Source organism: Pinus tabuliformis, chromosome X (genome assembly GCF_031772625.1).
Source record: "Pinus tabuliformis cultivar Carrire ecotype Pingquan chromosome X, CPIR1, whole genome shotgun sequence".
NCBI lineage: Eukaryota > Viridiplantae > Streptophyta > Pinopsida > Pinales > Pinaceae > Pinus > Pinus tabuliformis.
This window is the reverse complement of record NC_142308.1, coordinates 1,535,315,234-1,535,337,253: the sequence shown is the minus strand read 5'-3', so window position 1 is coordinate 1,535,337,253 and position 22,020 is coordinate 1,535,315,234. Positions and strand designations below refer to the sequence as shown.

Below are 22,020 nucleotides of genomic sequence, written 5' to 3'. Positions count from 1 at the left end.
GGAGCAAGAAATCAATGAGGATCAAGAGGCCAACCTCGAGAGGGTCAACATGCACTTGGAGAGGCTGCTGGACAAGGCCGATCAGGACCTTGCCTTGCTGAGACACATGGCTTATCATTACAGGACACGAAATATGAGTGCAAAGGCCCGGATAAGGAGTTTGAAGGCGAAATTGAGGAAAGCAACAAGAAAAGCAAAAGAGGCAAAAGAGCAAGATCGGCTTCGAATCTTGGCTGAGGCTTCCTTGGCACATCATAGCACTCCATAGAGAACCTCCAGCCCAAATTTCAAGGAATTTGGGGAATTTTTGGTCACATGACAAATTTTTGGGCAAAACACAGGTTTTTTCTCCCTGTGCTAAAATATAGAGCTCCAAATGAGGAATGGTTTGCATTTTGGATTCAGCATGGAAAATCACAACTATTGGTGCCCGGACAAGAAATTTGGGCAAGATCTGAGTCTCCTAGAGGTCAAAAACACCCAAAAAATGGCCTCTCTGCCCCTTTTTTGACACACAAGAAGCAGTCTTGGGAGAATAAAGATTTGGAGGGGCAAATGAGCACCAAATTCAAAAATTCTAGTTGGGTTAGAAAGCAGACAGGACAGGGTTTCCAACAAGCCCACTTGGGCACATTTTGGACACCTGCAAGTGCCCCAAAACAAGCCCCAAAGTAGTGCGGCGCACAGAGGAAAAATTACCAAATTTGCTTCCGTTTCGTGAAATTTCGGTTCGCGACTTCTCCAAGTGGCCCACTCATCTACACTTTGGTTTTTTGGCACCAAAGGCGGCATTTAAATCATTTTCTTTTCAGATGGACTTCTGTCCAAGTGGCGAAGGAAGGCAAACGGTCACCCAAGCCAAATGTCATGTTTGTAGCGCTGCACTTGTAGCTGATGGTTGGCTCTTCATCTCCATTTTGTAATGATTCGAGTAACTCCCCAACCCTTGGGCGTTCTATCTCTTCATGGCACATTCTATATATTGTATGTAAGCTATTTGCAAAGGGTTGGTTGGCTTGTAACTTCTGGGAGACTGGGAAAGAAACTTTGTTCCTTCACTGTATATTTTTGACAGAGAATTAATGAAAGGCAGCGGCTCTGTTTCATGAGATTCTTGTGGTTGTGAGTGTAGCAAATGTGTCTCTTATGTTTTCATATGTATTTCGTTATGTTTCATAATTCAATTCATGTTCATTTCCAGTGAAATTTTCTGAGTGAGATTAGGTAGAATTCAATTTTATTGCTCTGCCTGTGGGAAAATTTCATGTTCAGTGTTTTTCTTCTGTTGAAAAGGATTCATGTAACTATGCCCTTTTCACTCTCTTCAGCAATCTATTCATTCTGCGTTACTTCAAACTAAATTGCTACATTTTCCGCCTGCCTTGCCTCACGGAATAATCTGTGCCTTTGTATTAAATTCTCTGTTCCTTGCTGACCGTTGGTCCCATACCATCCCAGAAGCTCGGTCATTCATAGAAATTGTTTCTTGTATCCCTATTCACTTACTAGCCTAAGATAAATATTTCACTGTAAGTCATCTCAAACCGTTTCGTTTATCCATTCACTGAGCGTGACTCGGAGAGAGCCCTCTCCTGTTCTGGTAGGGCTAGCTACCAGACTGAGCGTGGTTTGTGGTTACCCTGATTTTTGCCTTCCTTTAGCCTAAGGCAGATTTAGGTGCTAAGTTGCTAACAACAGAAACCAAGGGAAATTTTCCTATCTCAAAGAAAATATGTGGTGAAGATTCTGAAAAGATTTGGTATGGTGGACTGCAAGCCTGTGACTACCTCGAGGATCTTAACTTTCAAAAGTTATATGGTAGTGATGTTGGACCAGATTTGGGAAATGCCTCTGAGTTTCAAAAACTCATTCGCGTTGATGTTCTTGGTGAACCTCCGTCCGAACATATGTTTTGCAGTTAGCATTGTGAGCTCATATTTGGTTGAGCCTCACTAGATTGGTGCCAAGAATCTTCTGATATGTCTTCAGGACACAATCTCTCATGGATTGAGATACAATGCCAGAAATATGAAACTGCATGATTATTCGAATGCTGATTAGGCAGGTAGTGTAGAGGATCACTAGAGCACTTTTTAGTGTTGTTTTCCTTTGGATTCTGCGTCGATATAATGGATGAGCAGGAAGCAGAAGTCGGTCACCATAAGCACAGCCGAGACCGGATGCATATGTACGAGTATGATCTCGTATGAAGCTGCCTAGTTGGGGAAGCTCTTCAGTGAGCTGTTTGAACACATACCACTGTGATTCTCTATAACAACCAGAGGTGGGATTCGATTATTGAGGAATCCCGTATTCGTCGATTGCTCCAGCAGATAGACATCATCTGGGATATGGTAAGTCGATGAGCAAGGAGGCTCCATCACATTAAGATGATGTACAGGTCGATACACCTTGTCAAAGCCCCAAGGAAAGATATAATCTGTGATTTTCCCAAACAACTTGGAGTCGTCAAGAAACCCTTGTACAAGGGTCCTGCATGTTGCATACATTGAGCTCCGGGAGCTCTGAGGGCTTGCGGTTCTTAATGGGGCAACATAAGACCACAGGGTGACTCACCCTCCCCTAGCGGTGCACACTGGAACAAGATGATTCGCTCTCTTGTGGGACAAGATGATTCACTCTCTTATGGAACAGGATGATTCGCTATCTTGTGTAGTAGGATAGATGTGTTCTCCTATGAGGCCTGGATTGATGTGTTCTCCTGTGAGGCCTAGATTGATGTGTTCTCCTGTGAGGCCTGGACTGATGTGTTCTCCATGGCGATTGTAGCAGGATTGATGTGTTCTCCTGTGAGGCCTGGATTGATGTGTTCTCCATGGCGATTGTAGCAGAATTGATGTGTTCTCCTGTGAGGCCTGGATTGATGTGTTCTCCATGGCGATTGTAGCAGGATTGATGTGTTCTCCTATGAGGCCTACATTGATGTGTGCTCCATGGCGATTGTAGTAGGATTGATGTATTCTCCTATGAGGCCTGGATTGATGTGTTCTCCATGGCGATTGTAGCAGGATTGATGTGTTCTCCTATGAGGACAGGATTCATTAAGTTCTCCTGTCAAGGCAATCCTACCCATGCAGTCTGGGACTCATGGGAAGTACCTCTCATCTGATCAATGAGCAGGGAAATGAAGTTAGGGACCATAGTAGTACAAATGGACGCATCGATGTATCTACCGTACTCCCTACGCTAGGATGACCTCCATTGATCTAGGATCAACGATACTGGTCTGGGACCAGTGGAGTTGTACTCACTATGACACTGACTTCGGCTTGGTTGAGACTGGTCTGGGACCAGTGGTACATACTCTGAGACTGATTTTGAGTCAGTATGATACATCCTCGATCATTTCTTCTTCTTCATAATTCGGATAAAAGCAGAGCAGAGCAGTACAGATAAGTACAAGGCAGAACAAGACAAAAGCAAAGCAGGGCAGAATAGAGCAGAGTAGGGCAAGGGTCAGGCTGTACAGGGCAAAGCATTTGATGGATGAATAGTAGCGACCAATAGACAGATTGCAGATGAAGTTCTCCCTAGTTGAGAGGGAGTGTTAAAATTGGCAACTAGGGCCAAACTTCATGTGAGTCATCTTATTCATGGCTGATAATATTTTTATTAGATTCCTCTCGTCAAGAGGTGTAGGATTGATCTAAAGATCATCCGATTCCGATAAGTATTTATGGAGATATGAATTTATTTTGATTATGGAATTATTATTAAGTCGACCTACAACTCATGTAGGCTTAGAAGTCCAACAGTCGCATTTATTCAAACATCATCAATTGTGCATAAATACAAGAGGACTTTTCCTCATTTGCACTCATTCATCTCATCACATCTCTGTCTCTCTCTACTGCGCAGAAAAGAGTCTCTTTTCTATTGCGCAAAAAAGGGTCTCTCTCACACATGTGGAAGGAAGCTGCAAACTGCAAATCCAAAGATTGACCAGCGTTGACCATCAAACCTCCTCTTCTGAACTGCGTTGTAGGTTCATCTGAACCTCCTCTGAAGGCTGCAACTTTTGGTGGTGGAATCAAGTCGATCCGACGATCGGTTTGCGAGATATCGACTGCCCTAGTTTGAAGGAAGCTGCTGAAACTGAAGCTGCAACTGCAGATCCAAACTTTGACCAGCATGGACCATCAAACCTCCTCTTCTGAACTACGTTGTAGGTTCATCTGAACCTCCTCTGAAGGCTGCAACTTTTGGTGGTGGAATCAAGTCGATCCAACGGTTGGTTTGTGAGATATCGACTGCTCTAGTTTTATGATGAAGCCGCTAATGCTAACGCTGTTGATCTAAGGTTTGCTACTGCTGATATAAATCAGATTTATTGTACTATCTCTCTGCTGAATTATTGAAAATAAAAGAAGATTTGATCAAAGGGTTTCCCCACACATTGTGGGGTTTGTCCCTGGCTAGCCGCCACATCTTGTGTCTCTTGTCTTGGCTTGTTTTCTGTCGATCGTTTAATGTTCTATCTGCACTTTACTTTATGTACATGTGATTATTAATCTGTGGAATATAATAAGAAAAGAAGTAAACTGTTATAAGCATAGAACATACCATAACTTAACACCTTCTCATAAATAGGTTTGTGTAAATACTTTCCTTTGATTGGATGACTTTCAAAAGCAACGGATCTTCCTTGAGTTTTTGATCGGAGAATCCACAGTAAGAGAATTTTTACACCAACGTTTCAAATCCCAAATGGGATCCATCATCAGGGTTAAGAGAAAGATGATAAAAGAAGAGCAAGATGGAGGGGATAAATACTTATGAGGGCAAGGGAACAGCACAAGTCGGCCAGACAGATAAATAATGAGACTTGATTTTAATTTTAATTTTTTATTTTTTTTTATTTTAACTTAATCAAAATTAATGTCATTTATTTAATATCTAAAAACAAAAATATTATAAAACCTAAAAACTCTATTAATATTAATATCTAAAAATCTAAGAATTTTTTATTAATAATAATTAATATAAATATTTAATTAATTTACTATTCTAAATTAATGTCATTTATTTAATACTAATATCTAAAAAATCTAAGAATTTTATATATTAATAATAATTAATATAAATATTTAATTTTTACTATTCTAAATCAATGTTATTTATTTAATATCTAAAAACAAAAATATTATAAAACCTAAAAACTCTATTAATATTAATATCTAAAATTTTTTAAGAATTTTATATTAATACTAGATAATATAAAACTTAATATATATATTAATATTAATATCTATAAAACCTAATATGTATGTTAATATTAATATCATAAATCATAAGACCTATATAACAAACCTAAGGTCTTAATAACTTAATACTTATAAAACTTTAATCTCTATATAACTTAAATTTTTTTCTATTTATATAACCTAAAACATATGTTAATATTAATATTTATAAAACTTAATATAAATAATAGTATAAAAATCTAAAAACTTAATCACATTTCTAATATATATAAATCAATATTTATATAAATTAATATTAATAACACCTAAATTCTATATTAAATTCTATAATGAAATCTAAACTAAATTAAAACATATATAAAGTCCTAAATCATATTTTTATAAAAACTTAAAAACAAATTAATATTAAAATCAAAACTATGTTAATATCTATGATAAAAAATTTTGTATTAGTATCTATATTAATAACAATCCTAAGTTTAAGCTAAATAATATTTAAATTAGACTAGTTTAATATAACCTTATTATATTATAAATAATTAATGTTTATAAATAATTAATCTAAAAACTTAATGAAAAAGAACTGACTAATCATAATAGAAAAGGGAAAGGAACGGAAACACTGACCTGATTGATCGACAACTTACCTGGGGTTGGGTTGATGTTTCTTGATTTCGCTGATCAGGGGAAGCCAGCTTCCACTGATCTCCAAACCGCTGTCCCTGTTCAGATTACAAGGATGCTTCAAGATCTCGAGGGCTTCTCTGATTTTCCGTCTCTGATGCTGCTCTTCTCTCGCGATAATTGATGCGTTTTCTAAGCAGATGTGATGTTTTGTCTTCGAGGAGTGTTCTGCCAAGGCTGAGGTACGCGATCTTCCATTCCTGATGTCAGCGCCATGTTCTTTCAGTCTTGTCTGGAGGGAGCGACCAGTTTCACCTATGTAGCTTTTTCCATTAAAACAACACCAATTCCATTTCCCGAGGCATCACATTACACAATAAAAGTTTTTGCAAAGTCTGACGTAACTAAGACCGGTGTTTGGCACATTACCTCTTTAAGATGTTCATAGGCCTTAGTTGCTTTTGGAGTCCAAGAAAATGCATCTTTCTTCAGTAATGTTGTTAGAGGTGCTGCTATTCTCCAATAATTCTTAATAAACTTGCAATAATACCCTGTCAATCCGAGAAAAACCTCGCAGATGCTTTATTGTTGTGGGGATTTTCCATTACTTAATGGATTTAATTTTGTTAGGGTCTACCTTAACACCCTCATGAGATACAATATGACCCAAATATTCCACCTCCTGAACTCCAAAGAAACATTTGGAGGTTTTTGCATATAATTGTTTCTCCTCTAATAGTTTGAACACCCTATCAACATGTTGAACATGATCCTTCCAAGACTTGTTGTAGATTAGTATATCATCAAAAAATACTAACACAAATTTTCTAAGGAAGGGTCTGAAAATGGAATTCATCAAACCTTGAAATGCAGAAGGTGTATTGGTAAGGTCAAAAGACATGACCAAAAATTCATAATGACCCTCATGAGTTCTGAATGTTGTTTTCAAAATGTCTTCACTCTTCATTCTAAATTGATGATATCCTAAATGAAGATCCAACTTGGTGAAGTAAATTGCTCCATGTAATTCATCCAATAATTCATCAATGACAGGAATGGGAAATTTATCTTTGATAGTGAGCTTGTTAAGCTCCCTATAATTCAGACACATGCGCCATGATCCATCCTTCTTGTGCACCAATACTACTGGAGCCGAAAAAGAACTTTGACTAGGTTGAATTATAACGGCCTCTAAAATTTCTTCAACCATATGTTCAATTTCACTCTTTTGGGCACAGGGATATCTGTAAGCCCTGATGTTTGGAGGAACACTTCCTAGAATCAAATGAATAGCATGATCATCATCACAAATAGGTGGGAGTCCTTTGGGAGTCTCAAATACCTTGGAATAATTGTCCAAGACATTTTTGAGATCTGGAGAAATAGATGATTTCGATGTTTGAACCTCTAGTGAGCATAATTGTGAAATTACGCCCTGTTGTTCTTTCTTTAGAAGCTTTGTCATGCTATTAAAGCTAATTATCTTTCTTGGTTTCCCTGCAATACCTCTTAATTCAACTTCCTTTCCTTCCCATAAAAATTTCAAGAAAAGTTCTTGAAAATTAAAAGTTATCGTACCCAAAGATTGTAACCATTAGACTCCTAGTACAACATCAACACCGCCCATTGGAATAGAGAGCATCAGACTATTCAATACATATTCCCCCATGGTTAGCTTGATACTATGGCACTATCCGGAGCAAGTTATAGTTCCTCCATTTGCAACCATCATTTGACACTCTGGTGCTGGGTATAGGAAGCAATTCAATTCCTTGGGTACTACCCGAATCAATCAACACTTTTCCCTTTTTCTTCTTGATATGTCCTTCTATCTTGAGAGTTTAAGGATTGGTAATTCTTGCCAATGCATTACAATACATGGTCGGACTCATTTCTTCTTTCTCTAGGGTTGGTTCCTGGTGTATATCCTCTTATTTTGAAGTTTATTGTTCATTTTCCTCCTCCTCCTTACAATCTATGTAAAATAATTTCTTCTCAGCACACTTATGACCTTTAGTGTATTTTCTATCACAACTATAACAAAGCCCTTTTGCTCTTTTTTCTTCCAAATGTTGTGGTGTCAACCTTGTCAGTTGTGGAAGGCTAAGAGCAACAACACTTCCATCTTTATAGTTGTGAGTAGTAGGCGTCTTTGTTGCCATACTTTTGCTTTCAATTTTTCTTGCCAACCTGAATGCTTTCTCTAATGAATCAAGTTACCAAAGACAAACCTCATGTTGGATGTTATCCTTTAAAGTCCCCTATAAAGACATCAATCATATGCCCCTCTGGAATATCATTTACCCTTATATTCAATTTTTTGAAGTCTTCAATGTGCTCTGCCATTGAACCCTTTTGTTTGAGATTTATCAATTGGCTAAAGAAGGTGTTTCTCTTTGTATCCTCATAATGTGCTATCATTTCCTCCATAAAAATTGACCAAGTGACAAGTGGTTTACGAGAACAAAGCCATCAATACCATAAACTGATTGGGTTCTAAATATAAAGTTGCAATACATACCTTTTGTGTGTGTTGCACATTATGGAGATTGAAATATTGTTCCATCTGTAGTATCCATGTTACCGGATCCTTGCCATCAAACTTCCTCATATCGATCTTTGGAATATGGCGGGTCTTCAATCCAACATTGGAGTCTATGTAATCATGATTAACATTTCTTTTGTTCTCATCATGAGTTTCATCTAATACGTTTTCGCCATTAGGAAGCATTTCTTGTAGCAACTTTGTCAAACCTCCCATTCTGTTTTTAAACTAGTCTTCAAATCCTCCATGTTGCCTTTCATTTTTGCTTTTATACCATCCATATTAGCTTTTATGCCATCCTTCAAACCTTCCATGTCTGATTTTAAACTATTCTTCAAACCATCCATCTTAGCTTCCATTTCATTTTTGGTTACTCCTTGTGAGAGCGAAATTTGTTGCACTTGATCTCGCAATTTTGATATATCATGTTGTATTTCTTCCTCTTCTTCATGTGTCATAGAAGAGCTTTCCAGTTGCTTCTTAGGTGTGTCCTTTTTTTTTGTTTCGAGGCATTTTGAAATCAAACAATGATATCTATGCTTCACTGTGCCCTTTGAATCACTTCAAACTGATTTTTCAAATAAAAGTTATGTAAAATTTAAAAAATACACATTTTTTTCTTACTTTTTAGGAGCTCGATCTTGAAACGATTGTAACTCTGTAATTTCGGATCTCCAAGTTTTGAAATTTCTTCTTGTGGTAGCTCTCTGAGTCCTCTTTCCAACCCCACAAGTCTGATCAAGATTGGATTCTTCAAGAAAGAGTTATGCCAAATCTCCCACGATGACCTAATTATGGACTGGTTCAGTAGAGCGAAGTTGTACAGGATTCCACATGTCACTGTTTCAACCTTCAGCCCTAAAATTGCTACACGAAAAACTACAGTCTGTGCACTTTCAACCACTTTTTACAGAATTCAAATCCAATGCCTGAAACGAAAGTTATGACGATTTTCCCTAGGTCACCTATTTGAGACAAAATTCTGGAGCCCGGAAAAACCCTAACTTCCTCATAATATATCTCTGAAAATATAGCAAACCAAGATCTGAAATTTTTACACGAGGTTCTCTGAGATTTCGGCTCCACATGGTAAAAATTTCACCTTTTGAAGCCTCGAAGAAAAAAAAGTTATAGCGAAAATGCCAAGATGGCCTGTTTGAATAAGTGAAACCCTAGAATCCAAAGCTCTGATACCAAATGTTATGCAACCAACTCACAAATAAATAGATCAACGACTTAAAAATTATCCTCTTCAAGGGGGAAACCTCCTTTACATTACATAAATGAAAAATTCTTTGATGATTCAAATGAAAAAACCTCCTTTCTATATATAGGAGTCTAAGGGGTCACAATATAATCAGAGCCTACATAACAATAATAATGTAAGAGCACAACAATAACAATAGTGGGCTTCTATGGGGCACAATAATAACAATATGGGGGTTACATGGGCACAACAATAACAATAATGGGCTTTTGTGGGGCACAATAATAACAATATGGAGGCTACATGGGCACAACAATAGCAATAAGGGGGCTACACTAGTATTATAGGGACCTAACATCTTAGTTCATTTTTAAGACTTGCTATTTCACCAAGATGCTTGATAATGCTTCATACATCTCTTGAGCAGAGTCTATGTTAGATATATAGGGGATGAGGTTATCCTTTATTCCATCCACCATTAGAGTCATGGCCAATATTTCTATTTCACTGAACTTTTCCTTTTCTGCATCACTTGACTCGTTAGTAGGCTTCCTTACCTTTTCTTTGACTAGATCCAAAACCTTATTCTTTTCGAGGATGAGGTCTATCCTCTTCTTCTAAGGCTTGTAGAAATGCTTCGTCTAGCTTGTTTTCCCCCTTCATTAAGTTAGACATTGTCCTTGAAGATCATAGATTTGATTTTATATGATCCTTTTTGATGACCCTTATTCAACACCTCTTAGAACTCCTTATTCTTCTTTCAATAGATCTTTGAGTTGCCTTTTTCCCTTCTTCACCTCAGCTCTGATACCATGTTAGAAAATCAGAAAGGAAGAAAGATTTTCTTTATATTGATAATGACTTGTGATATTCTTATGCTTTCTTATATTCCTCTTTTATCTTTTAGTTCATCAAGCAATTACCAAAACAATAGCACAAAGATCACAGACACCAGATGTAAGCGGACAGCCAAGGCAAAACCCTTATCTAGGGGAAAACCCAATCGACAAATCTTCCTTAATAATTTCATGAGATGATCCAAGACTCTTGACCTAGACACAAACTTCCTCCACGCCAACTCAACCCTTTCTTTCTTCTGCAGATGATAACCCTTTCAACAACAACTTCGACTTAGCAACAACAACAACTACGACCTAGAAACAACTTCAACCCTGTAGAATTTCGACCCAATAGTTAGCCCAAGAAATACTTCGACCCAGTAGTTATCCGAACAACAACTTCCACCCAACAATATCTTCGTCCTTCCACCAAATATCCCAGTGAATCCACATGAGTGAGAGAGACAAACCCAAAAACTTCGATCTTCCTTCTTCCAACAACTTCACACTTTTTCTACCCTTCTTCTCTTAGATATCAAACTTATGAGAGTGAGTGCTCCAAATGAATTCGAATTGCTCCAATATATAGGCTTTTGATGAGCTCGAATTACCCTGTTTGAGGCCGACTTGATCTCCTTGAGGCCGACTTGGTGTGGAGGTGACAAATACCTTATTTGACTCAATAATAAATATTTTTACATAATTCAAAACCCCAAGAAGGGTCTCTTTAAATGGACAATGACTTTAATGACTCAGTATAAATCCTAGAACTCCTCAATGGGGACTTTGACCTAAAACATGATGACCCAAGCATGAAACCCATGCTTTAATAAGTCATATTAATTATAATAAAAAATGATTTTTCATTCTTTTGATAAATACATTTCATTGTGACTCAAATACAATTATGAAGACCGAACCTAGTTACATTCTTCAACAAATACATCATATAAAACTTGGAACAACAACCCAGAGGACGATAATTTCGAGGATGGTACTATACATCTAGAAGAATTGGAACCAAAACTTTTGAAAGATGATGATGAAGCAACAACAACCATGCCACCCCCACCATCCAGTAGCAGTGCTCGAGTTCCAACAACTGTTCCTTTACTGTCGCCGCCTCCATCTACATCCTCACGTGGAGGGCATGTGCCTTCTGGTTCTGGTCGTGCGACTATGCGAGAGGAGACTCCTAGAAGACCACAATGACCTGCTCAGAAATTGGAAATTTCGTGAAAGTTGAAAGTTGTTTCATTTCATTTCATTTCATAACATTTCATTTCATGTTAAAATTTTTATATAATTTTGGTGATCAATGATGATAAATGTTATGTATCGAATTTTGAAAGATTGAAACTTTAAGATTGATGAATCATGAAACTCAATATGTTGTATGTTACTAACTTGTGGACGTGATTGATGAAGATTATAACTTCTAAATGATTGATGTTATATGGTTCTATCTATGGTTTTATGCTTTCTATATCTAATTCATCACTCTACATGCTTTTGTTGACATGTCTACATCAAAATATATAAAAATATATATTATATAAAAATTCGCTCCCGAATCGGGAGGTCGCTCCCCGCTTTCGCTCCCACTCCCAAGTAACCTTCGGTTAAATATTTAAAAATATATTAATAACAAAAAATATCACTTTATTGTAAACAATGTAGCTTATAAATAAAATATGTTAATGTCCATGTTAAGTAAAATATTTAAATGTGAATTACGTATATATTAAATATGGTTAAAAAAAATTGTGTATACCTAATCCATTTATAAGTTCAAAAATCCAATTTAAACAATGAAAAAAAACTAGCATAGATCCATCTTAATTACAAATATATCAAATTGTGAAAACTTTTTATTCAAGTTTTGCACTCTAAAAGGGCTTTGCATTTCAAAAGATTTGATCCCTCTCAGCTCTTGCTAGATCCGTGGTTAAGATGGATCTATACTGGTCAACTAGAAATTAATCAGCACAAGGCACGTCACCTCTAGTTTGTTCTGGACTAGACTAAGGAATTTCAAGTTTGGAATCATCGTTATCTCTTTCTAAATAGTGCCTTGCTTGTGAATTTCTTGTTTTCAATGTTGTGTACGTGACTCGGGCTAGTAATTTTATGGGCTTTTCGCCCCTCACTCAGGTTAATAATTCTGGGTGGTATATTCTTACTGTCTCCCATTTGAGTTTTTTTCCTAAAAGTCTTTCCCTTCGCCTTGTTGGTTTCTCTCTACCTGGTTTGCTTAAGCCTGGATTCACTGACACTCTTGTCTCCATTGGCCTTTTATCTCTATTGTTCATGCTTCTAGTGCACCCCTAGTTTCTCCCTTGTTTCTACGCTCAACCTTTTCACTAGCACCAACTTCTCTCTCCCTCTCTATATATTCCACCTCTTCTCCCTCTTAGTGCCTCTCATGTCATGGCTAGACATCATATCTCCTTCGTTCAGCATGGAAGTAGGAGAGGCCATCCTGGCCCCACTATTGCCATCAATGCATCCCCCCCTCATCAATTAGACCTGTGCTCAAACTATTGCTCATGATGCCATGGCCAAATATAGGGATATCATCCGTAAAGTGATCTAGAGAGTGATTTTTGATGTTGAAGAGCAAGTTAGACAGGCTAAGGTTCATTCCTGATAGGCAAGTTGATCAGGATACCAGGGACTGGACTCTTGATGTGTGAAACTATTCCAAAGCTCACTTTTCTCCTACATGCAAACTATTGTTAAAATTGGCAACTAGGGCCAAATTCCACTTTGGACAACTCATTTGATGGAGATGATGATTGCATTAAATTCTTCTTTTCGAGAGGACCAAAAACGACCTAAAGATCATCAAATTTGGACAAGAGAAAGTGTACTTTTGAATTAAAAGCCCACATGTGCATATTTGATCAGGTCAACCCTAAAGCAAATCGGACACTCTTGGAAAGCTATAAATACAAGTGACCTCAACCTCATTTGGACATCACCATGAGACATTATTCTATTAGCTTTCTTGGTTTTGGCTCGCACAAGTCTCAGGCATGTTCGCGGAGAATGGGTTCGCACAAAGGAGAAATTGCAGTGTTCGAAGCTCGCATTTTTGTTTTAGGATTTTGAGCCTTAGTTGCAGGCATGACACAAAGAGATCTCAACTGCAGTCGCTCGCTCGCTGACTTATCCGTGTGACTGAAGCTTGTCAGTCGCACGCACAACACGTCCTCCATGCGACTGGCATCTAGGGTTTCCAAGTCACAGTGGCAGGCTTTCCAAAGGCTGATTTTGACTGCAATCACTAGCTTATAAGCTCAAGGGAGCGACTGGAACCTCCTAGTGACACACATGACTCCTCCTCCATGCGATTGGGAACTAAATGTTGAATTTTCAGTTGTCCGAAGTTTTTGCTTGATGATCACAGTGTTCAACAGTGGACCGCAGATAGTAGCAATTCATTACAGGACTCTAAATCAGGGCTTTGAGTATGAAGCATTGTTGGGTTCATTTCATGGACGTTGTTTAGTTGATTTTGTTAGATAGTAGTATGGATAAATATATGAATCATTGTACTCCCTTTTGTTAAATCATTTAATGACAATCTAATAAGAAGAATTTGAAAGGGTTTTCCCCATAGTGGGTTTTGCCCTGGTCTCCGACTAATCCTGGTGTCTCTATGTGTGAATGCTTTTCTTCTATTTTTCCTTTATGTTTCGCTGCAGTGATGATAATGATATTGTTCTTTCTACATAGTTGTATATGTTGTTGAATAATGATGTAAATCTGAATAATGTTATGATGTCATGGGGTGAATTTAATGTGTTAATGAAGAAATGCAATTATCAAAGCAAAGAACAATATAGCCCTAAGAAAAATTAACAACTATCAATCTATATTGGCATACCAAAACTCTCACGGGTAGGGTGCTCATAGATAGGGCAGATACTCAGCAAGAAATGATAATCTACATGACTGAACTAATGGTCAAATTGGAAAAACTCAACAAGAAAGTTTCAGTTCTGGCCAAGAAATTGGCAAACTTTGACTTTTTTTCCTCGGACAATGACAATGAGCCACAACCACCAAACCTAGTGGACTCTCCAATTGAATGATGATTAAGTGAGCCAAATGTTTCATGCAAAGTTTCTATAATGTTATTTCCATTGTCATGTCCATTAACTAGTGGTTTAGTTTATTTCCTGGTTTTTTTTTTCAGTTTGAAAGACAGTCTAGTAGCATATAAAATATGAAATCATAAAATTTTGAACTTATGCTATTAGTTTGGTTTTCCAAGTGGCAAACCAATAGCTTGCAATAATTATCTAGGTACATCTTTTTCATAGCAATATAAAAGACCTGAACTTACGCCAAAAATACAGTGCCTGGAGACACATTATGACTTGAGATTCTTGATCTTATCCACACAAAAAAAAGAGTGCCTGGAGTCACAATATGACTTGAGATTTCCAACTCACAATTTTAACTTCGTTGCGTGCTAAGGATTCGTTGTTGGCACGCCACTTGTCCTTGCATCGAGAGAATGAGCAAGAGCTAGCGGTTGATCAGTAAGTATATTGCATAGGCAGATCGAGCCAGACACCCCATCTGGTGTAACATCTTTTGAAGAGTTGAATTTAATTAAAATTAAAATATAGATTAAAAAAATTATGCTATTTCATTATATCTAATCAAAATTAAATATCAACGCAAAGAAAACATCTGTTGTATGTTTATTATGATGTTTTTCTCTAAGTTATGGGAAACACCTAGTCCAAGGATTGGAAACGTTGTTCCTGTTCCTCGTTTCTAAAACAGAAACGAAACGGGAACGATCCTCCTCCAAAACACCACAAAAATGTTTTTTTGTCGTTTCCAAAATTTTGAAACGTTGGTTTTGTGAACGAAAACGTATTCGAGAGGTTTTTAAATTTTTTTATCCGTTTCCAGGAATCCAGAAACAGATCCACGAAAATCCTGATCCGTTTCCGAATTTCCGAAAACAGATCCACCTTAAAAGCACCAGGAATGAGTATTAATTTTTTTAGGTTTCAAGTTACACATTAAAAGTGACACCTTTACTTAATCGACCGACCAACTAGGCATTTTGTTAGGACTCTGGGCACCACATATCTCCACAATGGTATGATATTGTCCACTTTGGGTCTAAGCCCTCATGGATTTGTTTTTGGGCTTTACCCCAAAAGGCCTCATACCAATGGAGATATTTGTCCATCCTTATATACCCATGATCCTCCCCACTTCTAGTCAATGTGGGACTTTTGGTTGTATACCCAACAATCCTCCCCTCGAACAAAGGACCATCGAGCCTCCCCTCAAACGATTATCCATCCGTCCACTCTCTACCAACCAGGATTCTCCGCTCCAATGCGTTGGAAGCACACGCCTTACATGGAAGCACCACCTGCCTCGAGAGCTTTTGCTCTATCGCAAGTCAACTCCTCTTCACCGTGTTGGGACTAGGACACGTCCATGAAGAATCCGGAGCACACCACCTGTCTAACCGAGCTCATCCACGGATCCCATCGTGATATTACCGGGGCCCACCACCTTCGTTCGGCATTCCGAGGATTCATCCACTTGGCTAACTTCGGGGCATGGCTCTGATACCACTTGTTAGGACTCTGGGCACCACATATCTCCACAATGGTATGATATTGTCCACTTTGGGCCTAAAGCCCTCATGGATTTGTTTTTGGGCTTTACCCCAAAAGGCCTCATACCAATGGAGATATTTGTCCATCCTTATATACCCATGATCCTCCCCACTTCTAGTCAATGTGGGACTTTTGGTCGTATACCCAACACATTTGACGTCGAGTTGTTGTTGGAGCTTAGAGCAGCCACCGTCGTGACCACTCAACGTTGTTCGCCATCACTCGAGCTGCTTGAGCATTAGACAGTGGGAGCATTGCTGAAGAAATAAACAAATATCAATTTTTCAGAGAAACCAGAAACCCGTGTGGCTTTGTTGATTGAACCTTTGCTGACTTCCTAGGACAGGGTTTGCACATAAGCACAAGTGATCTTCTCCTTTAAAAAATCTTGTTGTGCCCATTGGAACATTTTTTGCATGTCTTTATTTAGGAACGAATTTGATACTTGACCCCTTTGGAATTTCACTATGATTGTTTGTCTCTTTCTAAGGGTTGACACCATTTCCTTAGCGTATACTCCCACACTTAGCACACCTTGGTAGATAAAAAGGTAGACAGAAATGACCCAAAAAAGGGGGTGAAACAACACAATAGGGGAGTACTCTAGAGTTTAGTTAATTTCTTGTCAAACTATAAGCTTAAGTGACTAAATGGTTTGTGATAACCTAGGTTGTGAACCTAGTGGTTAGTAGTCTTATATATAAGGGGGTGATTTAAATTGGAAATTGATACTTGCACCTTTTATAAGTAAAAGGGGGTGTATGTTTGTGTGTATAAGTGCGATATTAATTTTAACTATGTACTTGTGATAAAGTTGGGAAAGAAATAAGCATGCTCCAAATTAACGTTAGTAAGAAATATTAGTTGCGGTAGAAATGAAGTATGAACGAGAGTACAAATAAAATTAAAAGAAAAAAAAGAGGTGAAATAGGAAGAGAGCACATACACAAGAGCATGTTGCCACTTGTCCTCAACTAGACATGCATGTTCCCACATGGTTTTGGAGGAGGAAGAAGAATAAAAAGATAGGGGAAAATGGGAGAATTGCATGCATTAAGTAGCTCTCTAATAATCTTTAAACATGTGTGACCATTAATACCTACTGGATATAATATAATGCTCCCACTCTCTAATGCATCGATATCCAAATGCTCGCACTCTTGGATATGATATGTAAATGTAATTTATGATGGTGTTTTAAACTTTTGAACAATGAATATTGAATACCATAATATCCCATATGAATTATGTGTTGAAAATAGCAACAAGAAATGTTAAAAATAACATCTAGAAATTCCAATTTAATTGTCCTTGAATTAAGTTGAGAATTAAATTGTAATTATTTTCTCATAGCAACTTGTAATGGTTAGCTAAGTTAAGTTAACTTAGTTAGCTTAAGAAATTTGAGTTGGAAGTCTATCCGGAGTCATGTAAGTGTGATCCCTAGGTTTCAGGGGTCCAGATTGAGTTTATTGGAGTTGTAATTAGATAACTTAGTTCGACTGAGTTATAGTCAGTTAAACTAGTTCTAACTGTTGGAGAAACTAGTAGAGGTCTAGTAGTGAGTTGGTGCACTGGTGCATCTTCAGTGCTACTCCAGCTAACTGGAGATTCACCCAAGAGAAACTCATGCATGTCAATTCAGAGGAAGACCCAGTTGAGTGTAGAGCGCATGGACAGTGTACTATCAGTTGTATGATTTTCCGAGTTGTACAGATGGTGCATACAATCAGTTGAGGGCCTAAGTTTGGATTGCGCAGTTATGGAAGAAGGATTTCTTCATTAAATAGAGGGTAATTCCACTAGGAATTGCGCAAGGAAGTAGGGGCTTGGAGAGTAGTTGAATAGGCTAAGTGTTGGCTTGAGCTAGCTTGTGAGCAGAGAGTTGATCATATTTGTGCAGGAATTGTTCTAGTGAGAACAAGCTTTGTATTTTCTTCTCAAACTTCTGATTAATGCAATATAGATAGTAGGGGTTTTGAGCAATGGATTTCCCCAAAGAAATATTGTGTTATGCGCCATTGATGTTCTTCCTCCTTCTGGTTATTGTTTTCATCAATCTAGTTTGGCTTCCGCTAAAGAGTAGAGTAGATTATTGTTTTGTGTTTTAGGAAATTACATGAGTTGTTGAATCTACAAGTAAAAAGTCTACATTATGAATAATGATAGACTATAGTACACTGCCAGTCATCTATGTTCGTTTTGTATTTTGTACTATACTACTATATAGTGTGCATTATTAATTTTGGTGATGATGTTGTAACTTGTGATGTTGATGATTGAAATTTGAAACATAAACTTGATGATATGTTGAATGATGAATCATGATTTTTATAATAATCATTAATGATAATGACAATGTTTATGTTGAATTGATGATAATGATAGATGATATTGATTTTGTATTTTTGAGATATAGAATATAGATTCTAAAAGACGAATGGTAATATGAAATTTTTATTTTGTTATATATATAAACATATATGTGTGTGCGGGGCCGTATTGTTTCCTTGCCATATCGTATCTATATTTTTTGAAAAATTATCATATTCGTTTCAAACCCTATATCCGTATCAGTTCCCGTATCCGTTTTGGTGCAACTTAGATTTTTCTCGTAAACTCCTTTGAGAGAATGGAAAGTTAAATTGGATCAAAATTGATCACACCACTGTAAAAGATACATACCACTTCCAAAAACAAGCATTTTCAATAAAATTAGCATGCTCTTGACCATATCCGAAAAACTACAAAAGAGAAATCAGTCTTTTCTATTTATAAAAGGTGCCACGGACAATACAAATTTTGGAGACCAAAACAAAACTTCCAAAAAAACAAAATTTTGGAGACCAAAACACAAACTTTTAAAAAAGCGTGCAATTGCATACCTTGGCCAAGCTTGAAAGTAAAGGGCTCTCCTCTGTCTCTCGAAGAATCGAACTTGGTACCATCCAGTAAAGTCCCAGTGTAATGCACTGCCGTAAATGGTCAAAGTAATTTAGAAAAACACGTATGCCAGCTTTGAAACCCTTCGTATAATAAAACTTTAAATGGTTACAAACCCCACCTATAAACCCTGGCAAGGCCTTAAATCATAAAAGGAATGAAGAAGCCCGCCTTCTTCGATCAATTTTACCTGTTACTTCGTCTCCATTTTCTGGCGTTTCCCACCTTCTGCCAGCCTTCAGAAGCTTTTTCTTCAAACCCGAGCTGTTTAACTCCTTCTCCTGCCCTACAACGAGGGGTGGAGCGGATTCGAACTCCTCACCTGGTTCATCTTCGACTTCTGCTACATCGGAGAGATCAAGATCTTCGTCTGCCATTGATTTTTCCTTCAAATGAGACTACAGAGAATACACGTATTGCAACGCCCAATGCCTACAAATTGAGACTGTAAAAGGCCGATAAACTGCCTGGTGTGACCATTCGTCTGCCATTATTTGTAAATGATTCAAGACTTGGAGCTTTATTTACAGCAGGGGCTGTCCAGTTCAGTTGATCCACGTCGGATTTTGGCAATGAAATTACATGTTAGGATTGCCACGTTGTTATATCATGGAGCCTTGTAGTTTTAAGTTAAACTGCCAAAGCTGAAGGAACTTCCCTCGGTAACGGCGACCTGTGAAATCTCCATGGGCTTTTGCTGGGGGAGATTGATATTCAGAGTGAATGGAAAATACTTTCAAGCCAAAGGGGGAGTTCAAATTCATGGATTTTGTGTGAGAAGGTTGATGTAGATAGGTTTTGCAAAAAGGTTGCGAAAATATTACACATGTTTCTAGGTTAAGGAAATATATTATTTTATGTTATAAAATGTGAAAAATGATAAAGCTGGCTTAAAGTGAAAGAAGAGAATTTAATGATGTGATATGAATCTAAGGGACATGTCTCATAATTAAATTGGAATATTTTAAATTTCTATGAAAAAATTCCCACAATTAAATTGGAATATTTTAAATTTCTATGTCACGTGAAAAAGGATAAAGTTGGTTCACAAGTGAAAGAAGAGAATCAAATTATGTAAAATAAAACAAGGAGCCATTGTTGTGGCGCTAGTCCCTGCCGGTTAACAGAACAGTTTGGTGAGTTATTATTATGAGATTTAATTTGTGTTTAATTTGCATTATCATCAGAGCTGGTTTGCATTACTAGTGTGTTGTAGGCATGCTTACTTGTATTAAGATTTAGTGAATTGGATAGCGAATTGTTGTTTGGACTTTTTGACTTTATGCAAAGAGTGAAATATAATGAACTTTGCGTTTGTTAAGTAAGAATTGTGATAAATGTAAGATTAGTTTTAGATGTAATTTTCCAATGTGTCATGATTTAAAAAATGTTTAGATTAATAATTAAAATGTAATAAAATTTAAGAGTGAATCATGGAAAACTTGAGGGAAAAAAACTATAAAAGATAATAATAATGTATGAAGAATTAGAGAGCGTTAAAGTAAGTTATGTATTTTAATAAGCACGGGGTATAAAATATATTTAAATGCATAATAATGAATTCATGGTGCACAAAACATAGAAATTTGTTATTTTTTTACATTTGAATATTATGGAAATATTCATAAAATGATAATGAGCAAATAAACATTATTATGAATATAAATTTGTTAATTAAATTCGTGGCGGAGAGTGTTGAATATTTAGATAAATCATTTTCGAAAGTCAAAGAAGAACTTAAGCATTTAAAAATTATGGAGTCTTGAACCCATGATTGAAAGATTAGATATCTAGTAACATGTTTGGACATAAGTGATACCATTCAGGTTAATGTCAATGATTGGGGAATTATTCCATGGTCAAAAGAACAAAAGATATATTTATTTAAAAATATTGTTTATCATAACTTTAGTGTGAACTTTAAATTTGTCCAATTACTAATTAGCAAAGAAAATAAACCCTACATCTAATTTCTAATTAGTAATTTGTTGCATTTAATTAATAATTTGTTGTGATGCAAAAGGACATGACTTTTGGTCTTTTTTATAGTTTTGGGTTAGTAAAAATAGCATCTAAGTACAATAGCAAAGTAATTTTGATAAGTTTATTTTATAAATTAAAAACTAAAATAAACAGATTAAAATTAAAAAAACATTTAAACTTTACGAGTTGAAATGTAAATTGATCATGATGTGCAAAAAAAAATTCATTATCTTTTGGTGTTGTATACTCTTGCTTTCTGCAATATCTGTGTTCCATTTAAGTAAGTTTTTTATTGAAATTTTTTCGAAGTATGATGAAAGGACTTATGTCATAGATAAACAGATGCCATTAAACATAGTTGTTTTTCTATTTTGTGATTATCTTAATTAGGGAGTATAGTTTAATATAATTGATTTATTTGGCATAACATAAGCATAGCAGGTATGATGACATATAGAATGACGAAAAATGCGATAATTGAAAATAATAAAAGAATGGAGATTGACTATACCACTTCAAATTACTCTATTTATTAGTTAGAAATAATGTTTTGACAGCTTGATTTTTTAAAACTTATTATGTTATTAAACTTTATACCTGGTGACAAGAAAGGCTTACCTTGGCATAAGCTAAGTATTGCAGGTTAATACAACTAGGAGAAACGATATTACATGTTATAAATTATGAAAATCATATTCAATTAATACTGTTTTAAAAAATACATAAAAGTTCATTTCAATGTGGGAATCTTTTTATTCAAGGAATTTTATTTCTTTGTGATTGGAAGTGTAATCTTTCCATTATGAATACTGAATGATAAAAATATTATAGGAAATTTATACTTAGTTAAAACTATAAATAATTTAATACTTATAATTAAATATGAATAGATAACCAGTATTTAATATTATATGGGTAATTTAAATCATAAAATGCATTATTTATTTAAACATCAAAGATAGAGTGTGATATTATAATTAAATAAAAACAA

At 36.3% G+C, this 22,020-nt stretch overlaps 1 pseudogene across 1 annotated transcript in view; it reads right to left on the bottom strand.

The window, feature by feature from the left end:
* Positions 1–19,861, bottom strand: part of LOC149145900 (peptidyl-prolyl cis-trans isomerase FKBP65 pseudogene) — a 100,350-nt pseudogene extending 80,489 nt beyond the window's left edge. The window contains exons 1-2 of the transcript XR_016265156.1: positions 19,237–19,861; positions 18,989–19,075 (exon numbers count right to left, since the gene is read on the bottom strand). The product of XR_016265156.1 is annotated as a peptidyl-prolyl cis-trans isomerase FKBP65 pseudogene (transcript). The remainder of the gene's footprint in view (positions 1–18,988; positions 19,076–19,236) is intronic.
* Positions 19,862–22,020: the final 2,159 nt, after the last annotated feature.